This window comes from Cupressus sempervirens, chromosome 11, assembly GCF_028749045.1.
Source record: "Cupressus sempervirens isolate cs-2001-9-10 chromosome 11, ASM2874904v1, whole genome shotgun sequence".
Taxonomy (NCBI): domain Eukaryota; kingdom Viridiplantae; phylum Streptophyta; class Pinopsida; order Cupressales; family Cupressaceae; genus Cupressus; species Cupressus sempervirens.
This window is the reverse complement of record NC_143128.1, coordinates 395,454,226-395,465,142: the sequence shown is the minus strand read 5'-3', so window position 1 is coordinate 395,465,142 and position 10,917 is coordinate 395,454,226. Positions and strand designations below refer to the sequence as shown.

At 36.5% G+C, this 10,917-nt stretch overlaps 4 pseudogenes; all 4 read right to left on the bottom strand.

The window, feature by feature from the left end:
- Positions 1-288: 288 nt before the first annotated feature.
- Positions 289-407, bottom strand: LOC149529698 (5S ribosomal RNA; annotated as a pseudogene).
- Positions 408-6,190: 5,783 nt separating this feature from the next.
- Positions 6,191-6,309, bottom strand: LOC149529697 (5S ribosomal RNA; annotated as a pseudogene).
- Positions 6,310-9,026: 2,717 nt separating this feature from the next.
- On the bottom strand, positions 9,027-9,145 carry LOC149529696 (5S ribosomal RNA; annotated as a pseudogene).
- Positions 9,146-10,432: 1,287 nt separating this feature from the next.
- On the bottom strand, positions 10,433-10,550 carry LOC149529695 (5S ribosomal RNA; annotated as a pseudogene).
- Between the last annotated feature and the right edge of the window lie 367 nt (positions 10,551-10,917).

Here is a 10,917-nt window from a genome sequence, read left to right as displayed (position 1 = left end):
ATGAATGAGAAAGTAAAAAGCACTTTGGCACTAAGAATGTGCCTCATATAGCCCTCAAAAGGTGCCAATAGGAAGAAAGACACAAGTGCCTATACAGGGCTATTGCAAGGTTGGGGCAACAACTTAGTTCCACCTGGAAGATAAGAAGTAGGTTTGGGGACCTGAAATGGACTTAAATTGGGGAATGGAATAGAGAATTGGGAAGCATGATTGAAGAGGGGGCTTGAGAACCAAAATGGTAGTTTGAATATAACAATGAAAGAACCAAAATCTCTAAAAAGTAAGAAATGGGTGCAACACTAGGATTTCCTAGGAGATCACCCATCCTAGTACTAATCCAGCCCAAGCACACTTAACTGCATAGTTTTGATGGGATCTAGTGCACTAATGCTGGTATGATCACACCCAACATCAAACCCTCTTTCTCTGACCTTAGCACAAAATTAGGAATGTGCCTTATCCAATACTCAAAAGGCAATCATTAGGAAGATGATCACATATGTCCATCCAACACTCAAAGTGCATCATTAACCTTTTAACATTGCACCCACAAGATGAGAAATAGACTTGTGGGACCCAAAATGGACTCGAGGATGTAATCAAGTTTTAGGATGGAAATAGGGTGCAAGACCAAAAAGGAGGATGCATTGAGGAACAAAACTCCATCTTTTCATCATTATAATAAGCAATTATCATATCAATTGTTTCAGCCATATGGTGAATACTTTTTTGAGGAATGTCATTTCATGGTCATGTTTCGTATCTCTTATCTAGCACTCATAATGTACCTTATCAAGCACTCAAAATGAATGAACAAGTAAAAATAAATTTTGCATAAGAATGTGCCTCATCTAGCACTCAAAAGGTGCCAATAGTAAGAAAGGCACAAGTGCCTATCTAGGGATGGGAATGAGTCATTGACTTTTTGCTATTGTAAGGTTGGGGTAGTAGCTCCATTGCACATGGGAGATGAGAAGTAGGCTCGGGGACTCAAAATGGACTTAAATCGGGGTATGGATTAGAGAATGGGAAAGTGTGATTTAAAATAGGCCTTGAGAACCAAAATGGCAGTGTGAATATAACAATAACAAAACTAGAGGCTCTAAAAAAGTAAGAAAATGGTGCAACACTCAAACTTCCTAGGAGGTATGCAATTCTAGTACTACTCATACTCAAGCAAGCTTAACTAAAAAGTTTTGATGGGATTTGGTGCACTAACACTAGTATGATTGCACACAACATCAAACCCTATTTCCTTGGCCTTAGCACATGCATTAGAATGCATGTTATCTAGGACATACCTTTTCTAGCACTCAGAACATGCCTTATAAGGCACTATGAATGCATGAGGCAGTAAGAAGATCTCAAGAATTAGGAATGTGCCTTATCTAGTACTTGGAAGGCAAGCATTAGGAAGATGAGCACAGATGTCCATCCAACACTACAAGTGCATTGTTAACCTTTTAATGTTGTAATTTAGAGATGATACTTTCCAACACCCACAAGATGAGAAATAGACTTGGTGGACCCGAAATGTACTCAAGGATAGAATCAAGTTTTAGGACAAAAACTAGGAGCAAGACCAAAAGGGAGGATGCATGATTGGAAAGGGGTTTCTAGAAACAAAACTAAAATGAAGTAATATGATGCCCAGAACAAAGACTGAAAAAGGGTGCAACCTTGGGACTTCCTAGGAGGTCACCCCATACCAATATTACTCTGGCCCAAGCACACTTAACTACAGAGTTCTAATGGGATCCAATGCACTAACGCTAGTATGATCATACCCAACATCTAACTCTTGTGCCCTAAGCTTAGTGCATGCATTGTAATTCACCTCATCTAGGACACACCTTATTGAGCACTCAAAAAACACCTTATTGAGCACTCAAAATACACCTTATCGAGTACTCAACATGTACGAGTAAGTAAAGAGAAATTAAATGTGTGTGTGTGAATTTAGTGGTAGTAATATAAATTAACTTTGAGAATGAGAAAGCTAAATATTCTTATTATAGAGACACAATCTTGTTTAGGCTATAAGTATTTATATTTTTGAATAATAATATGTATGTTCATTAAATGATACAATTATGAAATCTAACAATGAATATCAAATTTACTTATTATTTTCCAATAAATTAAAACATAATTATATTTTAAATATAATGTGTTTGATTTTTAGAATATAGTAAATTACATCATGATACATGTTTAATATTAGTAATTTAAATTAACATTTAAAATGGCCATTTAATTAATCTTAATATTTTAATCTTTAAAATAAAATTTATTCTTAATTAAAAATAATTAGCTATATTGTTTTACTATTTAAATTGCAACATGAGCATGAATAGATTTGGTGATGGTGATGGTAACAAAGAAGGGAAATACTCTTTTCTTGTCTGTGCTTGGACGGGTGGTATGGGTAGGGATGGAATATTTTTTTTTACAAATTTTTGATTTGACAAAATATTTTTTACCCCTACAAAAATGGGCCATAACCAATAATAATTTAGTATTTTGTACACATAAAAATATTTTAAAAATAAATCATTCAAAACCTTCAAATATGAGATATTGATTTCTAAGAAAATTAATTACAACAGGCTAGTGGAAACATTAGTTCCTTGCCTATTATAATAGGTAGGGACTAACAACTTCTCCTAATGAAGCCAAATAAGAATTTCTTAAAAAAAAAATTCTCCTAATGAAGCCATGTGAATTTTATTGAGAAGAACGAAGATGTGGGTCAAAAGTTATGACCCTCGAAAGTTCTTGAATCAATTTCCCAATCTTATAAGCTTTTTGTCATTATAAGCATCAATTATTATATCAACTATTTCAGAAATATAGAGAATAATTTTTTGAGGAACGTCATTTTATGGTCATGTTTAGTATCTCTTATATAGCACTCACAACATACCTTATCGAGCACTCAGAATAAATGAGCAAGTAAAGAGCACTTCATCATTAAGAATGTACCTCATTTAGCACTTAGAAGGCACCAAGAGGAAGAAATACACAAGTACCTATCTAGGGTTGGGAAAGATTCATTGACTTTTCACTATTGCAAGGTTGGGGCAGCAGCTCCGTTACACCTAGGAGATGAGAAGTAGGCTCAAGGACCCACTATAGACTTAAATCAGGGTACATAATAGAGAATGGGGGAGCATGATTGAAGATGGGCCTTGAGAACCAAAATGGAAGTTTGAATATAACAATGATAGAACCAAAGGCTCTAAAAAGTAAGAAAAGGGTGCAACACTAGGACTTCATGTGAGGTCACCCATCCTAGTACTTCTCTGGCCCTAGCATGCTTAACTGCAGAGTTTGATGGGATCTAATGGACTAATGCTAGTATGATCACACACAACATCAAATTCTCTTTCCCTTTCCTCATTGTGTGCATTTTAATGCATGCTATCTAGGATGCACCTTATCTAGCACTCAAAACATGTCTTATAAGGCACTATCAATGCCTAAGGAAGTGAAAAGAGCTCCAAAATTAGGAATGTGCCTTATCCAATACTCGAAAGGCAAGCATTAGGAAGATGAGCGCAAATATCCATCCAAAACTCAAAGTGTAGTATTAACCTTTTAAATTTGTAAGTTAGAGATGCCACTTTCCAGCACCCACAAGATGAGAAATAGACTTAGGGGAATTGAAATGGACTTGAGGAAATAATTGAGTTTTTTTATTGAAAATGGGGAGGAAGACCAAAAGGGAGGATGCATGATTGAAAAGAGGATCTGAGAAACAAAACTCCAGTGCAAGTAATAGGATACTGAGACCAAAGATTGAAAAAGGTTGCAATACAATGTCTTCTCATGAGGTTACCCAACCTAGTACTACTCTGGCCCAAGGACTGTAGAGTTTTGATGGGATCTGATGCACTAACACTAGTATGATCACACCAAACATCTAACTCTTGTACCCTGAGATTAGTACAAGCATCGTAATGCACCTCATCTAGGACACAGCTTATCAAGCTCTCTAAATTCACCTTATTGAGTACTCAAAATGCATGAGCAAGTAAAGAGCACTCTAGCATTATGTACACACCTCATTTGACAATTAGAAGACACCAATAGGAAGAAAGGCATTAGTTTCTATACAAAAAACTTCTCCTAATGAAGCCAAACATGATTTTCTAAAAAAAAAACTTCTCCTAATAAACCACATGGAAAATTTTGAGAAGAATGGAGATGTGGGTCAAAAGTTATGAAGCTCGGGAGTTCTTGAATCAATTTCCCAATCTTATAAGCTTTTCGTCATTATAAGAATCAATTATTATATCAATGGTTTCAGCCATATGGAGAATATATTTTTGAGGAATTTCATTTTATTATTGTGTTTAGTATCTCTCCTCTAGCACTTAGAACATACATTATCGATCACTTAAATAAAAAGAACTTTGGCATTAAGAATGTGCCTTATCTAGCACTCAAAAGGCACCAAAAGGAAGAAAGACACAAGTGCCTATCTAGGGCTAGAAATTAGTCATTGACTTTTCACTATTGTAATGTTGGGGTAGTAGTTCCATTGCACTTGGGAGACAAGAAGTAGGCTTGGAAACCTAAAATAGACTTAAATTAGGGTACTGAACAAAGAATGGGGAATTGTGATTAAAAATGGGCCTTAAGAACCAAAACAACAGTGTGAATATAACAATGACATAACTAGAGGCTCTAAAATGTAAGAAAAGGATGCAACACCAAAATTTTTTAGGAGGTCACCCATCATAGTACTACTCCGACCTAAGCGTGCTTAATTGCGAAGTTCTAATGGGATCTAATGGACTAACATTGGTATGATCATATCCAACATCAAACCCTCTTGGCTTGACCTTAGCACATGCATTAGAATGGACGTTATTAGGGATGCACCTTATCTAGAACTTAGAATGTGCCTTATAAGGCACTATCAATGCATGAGGAAGTAAAAAGAACTCCCGAATTAGGAATGCACCCTATCCAGTACAAGGAATATAGCATTAGGAAGATGGGCACAAATGTTCATCCAACACTCAAAAGAGTTTTGTTAACTTTTTAACATTGTAATTTAGAGGTGCTATTTTACAACACCCACAAGATGGGAAATAGACTCAAGTGACCAAAAATAGACTCGAGGACAAAATTGGGTTTTGGGAGGGAAAATGGGGAGCAAGACCAAAACAGAGGATGCGTGATTGAAAAGGGGTTCTAAGAAACAAAACTCCAATATAAGTAATTTGATGCATAGACCAAAGGCTTAAAAAGGGTGCAACATCAAGACTTCTTGGGATGTTACCCACCCCCGTACTACTCCAACCCAAGCATGCTTAGTTGTAGAGTTCTAATGGGATCTGATGCACTAATATTGGTATGATTGCACCCAACAACTAAATCTTGCACCTTGATCTTAGTGCATCCATTGTAATGCACCTCATCTAGGACTCATAAGATGTGGATAGGAAGAAAGTTGCGAGTTTTTATACACACAACTTCTCCTAATGAAGCCAAATACAAGTTTCTAAAAAACAATTTCTCCTAATGAAGCCATGTGGAAAATTTTGTGAAGAATGGAGATGAGGGTCAAAAGTTACGACCCTCAAAAGTTCTTGAATAAATTTCCCAATCTTATAAGCTTTTCATAATTATAAAATCAATTATTATATCAATGGTTTTAGCCATATGGAGAATACATTTTTGAGGAACCCCATCTTATGCTCTTGTTTAATATCTAATGGACTAATGCTGATATGATCACACTCAACATGGAACCCTTTAGACCTAACCTTGGTGCATGCATTAGAATGGATGTTATTAGGGATGCACCTTATCTAGCACTTAGAACATGCCTTATAAGGCACTATCAATGAACGAGGAAGTTAAAAGAGCTCCAAAATTAGGAATCTGCCTTATCCAGTACTTGAAAGGAAACATTAGGATGATGAGCACAAATGTCCATCTAACACTCAAAAGTGCATCATTAACTTTTTAATGTTGTAAGTCAAAGATGACACTTTCCAACATCTATAAGATGAGAAATAGACTCGAGGGATAGGGAATAGACTTGAGGACAGAACTAAGGTGTGGGATGGAAAATGAGGAGAAAGACCAAATGAGAGGATGCATGACTAAAAAGGGGTTCCAATAAACAAAACTCAAGCATAAGTAATATGATGCCAAGACCAAAGAATAAAAAAGGGTGCAACACCAGGACTTCTTGAGAGGTCACCCATCCCAGTACTACTCTAGCCCAAGCATCCTTAATTGTAGAGTTCTGATGGGATTTAGTGCACTAATGCTAGTATGATTACATCCAAAATCTAACTCTTGCACCTTGCACTTAGTGCATGCATTGTAATGCATCTCATCTAGGACACACCTTATCAAACAATCAAAATGCACCTTATCAAGTATCCAAAATGCATGAGCAAGTAAAGAGCACTCAAGCATTAAGAAGACACCTCATCTGACACTAAGAATACCAATAGGAAGAAAGGAACAAGTTTTTATACGAATAACTTCTCCTAATGAAGTTAAAAATGAGTTTTTAAAAAAACAACTTCTCCTAATGAAGCAATGAGGAAATTTTTGAGCAGAATGGAAATGTGGATCAAAAGTTATGGCCCTCAAAAGTTCTTGAATCAATTTCCCAATCTTGTACGATTTTCATCATTATAAGAATATTTTCTTATGTCAATAGTTTGAGCCATATGGAGAATACATTTTTTAGGAATGCCATTTTATGGTCATGTTTAGTATCTCTTATCTAGCACTCAGAATGTACCTTTTTGAGCACTCAAAATGAATGAGTGAGTAAAAAATACTTCAACATTAAGAATGTGCCTCATATAGCACTTAGAAGGTCCCTATAGGAAGAAAGACACAAGCACTTATCCAAGGCTGCGAATGAGTCATTGAATTTACACTATTGTAAAGTTGGGGCAGCAACTCTGTTACACCTAGAAGACAAGAAGTAGGCTCAAGGACATGAAATGGACTTAAATTGGGGAACAAAACAAAGAATTGGGAAGCGTGATTGAAAATGGGCCTTGAGAACCAAAATGGTAGTTTGAATGTAACAATGATAGAACTAGAGGCTCTAAAGAGTAAGAAAAGGGTGCAACACTAGGGACTTCCTAGGAGGTCACCCATCCTAGTACTACTTTAGATCAAATGCACTTAACTATAGAGTTTTGATGGCATCTATTGCATTAAGACTGGTATAATCACACCCAACATCAAACCCTCTTGCTCTAACATTAGCGCATGCATTAGAATGCATGTTATCTAGGATGCACCTTATCTAGCACTTAGAACATGCCTTATAAGGCACTATCAATGCATGAGGAATTAAAAAGAACTACATAATTAGGAATGTGCCTTATCCAATACTTGGAAGGAAAGCATTAGGAAGATGAGCACAAATATCCATCCAACACTTAAAGTGTGTCATTAGCTTTTTAGCGTTGTATGTTAGAGATGCCACTTTCCAACTCCAACAAGATAAGAAATAGACTTGTGGGACCTAGAATGGACTTGAGGAAGGAATAAATTATTGAGACAAAAAATAGGGAGCAAGACCAAAAGGGAGGATGCATTATTGAAAAGGGCTTCCAAGAAAAAAACTCTAGCATAAGTAATACGATGCTCAGACCAAAGACTGATAAAGGGTGTAACACTGCAAGTTCCTAGGAGGTTACCCATCTCAATAGTACTTTGGCCCAAGCATGCTTAATTAAGGAGTTATAATGGGATCCATTGCACTAACATTGGTATATTCACACCCAACATATAACTCTTGTGCCTTGAGCTTAGTGCATGCATCGTAATGCACCTCATCTAGGATGCACCTTATTGAGCACTGAAAATGCACGTTATGAAGTACTCAAAATGTACAAGCAAGTAAAGAGCACTCTAACATTATGAATAGACCTCATCTAACACCTAGAAGGTGACAATAGGAAGAAATGTGCAAGTTTTTATAACTAATTTCCCAATTCGAAGTTCTTGTATCAATATCCCAATCTTATAAGCTTTTCGTCATTATAAGAACCAATTATTATATCAACAGTTTCTGCCATATGGATAATAATTTTTTGATGAATGTCATTTCATGGTCATGTTTGATATCTCTTATCTAGCCCTTAGAACATACCTTATTGAGTACTCAAAATGAACAAGCAAGTAAAAAGCACTTCAACATTAAGAATGTGCCTCATCTAGCACTCAAATGGCACCAATGGAAAAAATACACAAGTGCCATCTAAGGTTGGGAATGAGACATTAAATTTTCACTATTGCAAGGTTGGGGCAGCAACTCTATTACACTTGGAAAATTAGAAGTAGGCTTGGGGACCCAAAATGGATTTAAATGGGGGCATAGAACATAGAATCAAAAAGCATGATTGAAAATGGGCCTTGGGAAACAAAATGGCAATGTGAATATAAAAATGATAGAACTAGAGGATCTAGAAAGTAAGAAAAGGATGCAACAGTAGGGGTTCCTAGGATGTCACCCATCCTAGTATTACTCTAGCCCAAGCATGTTTAACTATAGAGTTTTGATGGGATCTAGTGCATAATTTTGGTATGATCGCACCCAACATCAAACCCTCTTTCCTCGAGCATAGTGCATAGAATGCATGTTATCTAGGATGCACCTTATTTAGCACTCAGATTGTGCCTTATAAGGAACTATCAATGCACGATGAAGTAAAAAGAGCTCCAAAATTAGGAATGTGCTTTATTCAGTACTCAAAAGGCAAGCGTTACAAAAATGAGCACAAATGTCCATCCAACACTCAAAGTGCATTGTAAAATTTTTAACATTGTAATTTAGAGATGCCACTTTCCAACACATGTAAGATGAGAAATGGACTTGAGGGACTTGTAATGGACTTGAGCATGAAATCAAGTTTTAGAATGGAAAATGGGGAGCAAGACCAAAAGGGAGGATGCATGATTGAAAAGGGGCTCCAAGAAACAAAACTCTAGTGTAAGCAATATGATGCCAAGACCAAAGACTATAAAAAAGGGTGCAACACCCCAACTTCCTGGGAGGTCACCCATCCTAGTAATACTCTTGACCAAGCATGCTTAATTGTAGATATCTAATGGGATCTAGTGCACTAATGCTGGTATGATCACACCCAATATCTAACTCTTACACCCTAAGCTTACTTCATGCATTTTAATGCACCTCATCTAGCAAGAACCTTATCAAGCCCTCAATATACACAATATGAAGTACTCAAAATGCATGAGCAAGTAAAGGGCACTCTGACATTAAGAAAACACCTCATCTAGCACTTAGAAGGCACCAACATGAAGAAAGGCAAGAGTTTCTATACAAACAAAATCTCCAAATGAAGACAAACATGAGTTTCTAAAAAAATAACTTCTCCTAATGAAACCACATGGAAAATTTTGAGAAGAATGGAGATGTGGGTCAAAAGTTACAATGCTCAAAAGTTCTTGATTCAATTTCCCAATCTTATAAGCTTTTTGTCATTATAAGAATCAAATATTATATCAACAATTTCAGCCATATGGAGAATAATTTTTTGAGGAATGTCATTTTATGGTCATGTTTAGTATTTCTTATCTAGCACTTAGAATGTACCTTATCAAGCACTCAAAATGAATAAGCAAGTAAAAAGCACTTTGACATTAAGATTGTGCCTCATCTAGCACTTAGAAGGCACCAATAGGAAGAAAGACACAAGAGCCTATCAAGGGCTAGGAATGAGACATTGACTTTTCACTATTGCAAGGTTGGGACAACAGCTCCATTACACTTGGGAGATAAGAAGTAGGGTCAAGGACCTATTATAGACTTAAATCAGGGTACAAAATAGAGAATGGGGAAACATGATTGAAAATGGGTCTTGAGAACCAAAATGGCAATGAGAATATAACAATGAAAGAACTAGAGACTCTAAAAAGTAAGAAAAGGGTGCAACACCAGGGCTTCTTAGGAGGTCACCCACCCCAGTACTACTTCGACCCAAGTGCACTTAACTGCAGAGTTCTAATGGGATCTAATGCACTAATGTTATCTATGAGACACCTTATCTAGCACTTAGAACGTTCCTTATAAGGCACTATCAATGCACAAGGAAGTAAAAAGAGCCCAAAAATTAGGAATGTGCCTTATCTGGTATTTGGAAGTTAGTGTAAGGAAGATGAGTACAATTGTCCATCCAACACTCAAAGTGCATCATTAACTTTTTAATGTTCTAAGTCAAAGATGCCACTTTCCAACACCTGCAAGACAAGAAATAGATTTGGAGGTCTCAGAATGGACTCATGGATAGAATCAAATTTTGATATGGAAAATGGGAAGTGAGACCAAAAGGTGGGATGTATGATTGAAAAGGGGTTACGAAAAACAAAGATCTAGAAATAGTAATATGATGCATAGACCAAAGTCTAAAAAAGTGTGCAATACCAAGACTTCCCAAGGTGCACCCATCCCAATACTACTCTGGCCCAAGCACCCTTAACTATAGAGTTCTTATGAGATCCAGTGCACTAATGTTGGTATGATCACACTCAACATTAAACACTCTTTCCTTGACCTTAGCATGTGCATTAGAATGCATGTTATCTAGGATACACCTTATCTAACACTTAGAATGTGCTTTATAAGGCACTATCAATGCATGAGGAAGTAAAAAGAGCTATAGAATTAGGAATGTGCATTATTTGATACTTAGAAGGCAAGCCTTAGGAAGATAAGCAAGAATATCCATCCAACACTCCATGTACGTCATTAACTTTTTTAACATTGTAAGTCAAACATTGTAAGTCAAAGATGTTAGTTTCCAACACCTGGAAGATGAGAAATAGACTTGGGGGCCCCACAATGGACTCGAGGATGGAATCAAGTTTTGGTATGGAAGATGGGGAGAAAGACCAAAA